The sequence below is a fragment of the Cibotium barometz genome, chromosome 10 (assembly GCF_041138505.1).
Source record: "Cibotium barometz isolate CiBa-2024 chromosome 10, ASM4113850v1, whole genome shotgun sequence".
In the NCBI taxonomy this organism is placed as follows: Eukaryota; Viridiplantae; Streptophyta; class Polypodiopsida; order Cyatheales; family Cibotiaceae; genus Cibotium; species Cibotium barometz.
In genome coordinates, this window is record NC_141055.1 from 18,945,715 (window position 1) to 18,948,107 (window position 2,393).

At 39.4% G+C, this 2,393-nt stretch overlaps 1 protein-coding gene across 1 annotated transcript in view; it reads right to left on the minus strand.

The window, feature by feature from the left end:
• LOC147634626 (protein CHAPERONE-LIKE PROTEIN OF POR1, chloroplastic-like) overlaps positions 1-64 on the minus strand; it is a 41,389-nt gene extending 41,325 nt beyond the window's left edge. The window contains exon 1 of the mRNA XM_086803761.1: positions 1-64. This exon is cut by the window's left edge and continues 419 nt beyond it. The gene's annotated coding sequence lies outside the window, so the exon portion shown is untranslated.
• Between the last annotated feature and the right edge of the window lie 2,329 nt (positions 65-2,393).

Sequence of the window (2,393 nt, forward strand, 5' to 3'; positions counted from 1 at the left end):
CCAAAGAAAAGCAGTTCTTAAGGCTCCCTCTTTGAAGAGTTAGGCTGGTTTCTCCTCTTTGAAGAGTTAGGCTGGTTTCTAGTTTTGGCTCCCTAGTGGGTTGTTTTATGGTCTGTTTTTATGAGCTAATTCATGGGACTATTTTGAGACAGTTAATACATTTGAGTTTAGCATGACTGTTTTATGGACTGTTTATGAGCTAATTCATGGGACTGTTTTGAGATAGTTAATACATTTGAGTTTACCATGACTTCACCTATCCAAGAACCTAGTGTAGTTCACATTGCACACATTTACAAATGCCTATCTACCAGTAGCACGAAAAGGTACTTTATATGTGTATTGAAGTCCATCTCAAGGTATTCGAAAAAATCTCAATTTTTATTTTCATATGTTGCCAATAATTATTAGGTCAATATAATGCATTAACTTTTTTTCTCCAAATTACATATTTGTGATATTGAGGCTTACAATACTCAAAGCATACTATATTTAAGGATAATTTTATGGAAATGCTTTATTTAAATGCACATTGTATACCATGAATTTTGTGATCACACTCATCATGTTGCCTCAACTATTCATCGAAAAAATAGAAAACAACTTTTGATCAATTTAAATTAATTAACAAACCCTTTACAAGGATAACATGTCCTAGTCCAAACTCAAAATTCACAAATATCTTCACTTCTATGAACTCGACATTACATCCCACGAACATTACTTATCATTGAGTGTGTCAAATTGATGACATCCTTATGTCTATTTATATAACTACCAATATGGCATCAATTATCATATTTATTTGTAAATAAGCCAAAGAGAATAATGGAGATAGAAGGTAGATCGATCGTTAAAGATAAGGACACTTATAAATTGCCATGACTATACTTCAACACTGGTAAGGATTTATTTATCTAATAGTGCATTGGGTGCTATCATTAATCAAACAATTATACCTAGGAGCATGACTGCTAGAAGCCCACAACACCCCACTATCATTCGCATCTAGACTTTGCCAAGGAACCGCCTTCAAGAGCGTGTGGTGCTCTGTAAAGAATGTGAGAGGAAGCTGTCATCTCGCCTACCATGTGGGGTCTACATATTATGGCCACAACAATAGTGTGACAAGTGACTAATGCATCTAAAGTATTTCTCTTCTTGATGGATGTATATGAGCGATAAACATTATTAAGGACCTTAGCACACCCGCTTTCCTCTCTAGACACCCAGCGATCTTAGCAATAACCCTACACTTGGCTAGGTCATGGTGGTGTTAAAATTACAGCAATGTGATGAGCTATGGTGGATCAAATGCTAGAAACAACATCATTAACAAAGAGATTAGACGATGAGTAGTTAATTAATAGCTTAGTGAGCAGTTAATTGATAGCTTAGTGTAGGCATGGATAATCAAAAACCAGCAAATTCTCATTAGGCCAATGCCTCAATTTATAGAGTTTACATCCAAGCATCTAATCCCACTGATTTCTCCTTGATTCACTCTACCTCTTTTGCTTGATTCTCTCCACCTCTCCCAGAATATCTCCACACCTCCTAAATCTCCTCTTGCTACCCTTTATTCTCTCCCAGTAGATTCTTCTCACCTTTTCACAGGTTCTCTCACATTTATAGATTCTCTTTTACAGCCTCTAACCAAGGGCTTGTTCCCGCACACACCCTATTCACTTGTATATTTCAACACCTCCCCTCAAGTGAATAATCCTAGCACACCTGGACCCTATACCAAGTTTCCCTCTTACTTGATAGTCCGCGACCAGTGCCTAGCACACCTCTCCTCAAGTGAACAATCCTAGCACACCTGGACCCTATACCAAGTTTCCCTCTTACTTGATAGTCCGCGACCAGTGCCTCAAGTCCCTAAACTCATACTCCTTGACACTCTCTCTCTCTCTCTCTATGTGTCCAAGGCTACTACAAGTGCCCGTGACCTTGACTAACGTGCTCACACATACATCTACCACATGGCCTACATCATCGGTGGCTTAGAGGTGGTTTTACTTTGTTGGGGCAGGTTACATTGGGTTGTGGGGTTTCTCTCTCTCTCTCTCTCTCTCTCTCTCTCTCTCTCTCTCTCAGAGATTTTCACATGGCTCCTCACTCTTTGGAGCCTCACATCTTCTCTTGTCTTCAGTCTTCTTGTCGTGGCAGCTTCTCTTCACGCGTTCGTGTCTTCCTCTTCTTTTAGTCTTCTTGTTGTGGCAGCTTCTCTTCACGCATCCATGTCGTCCTTCAATGCTTCCTTTAGCTTTTCTTCTTGGTGTGGATCTTCCTCTTGGAAAGAGATGTTCTTCTTCTTTCATGGCTGGGACCATGAGCTTGTCCGTCAGTTCTTGCTCCATGTGAGCAACATGTTTAAATGTTTTGTTGAC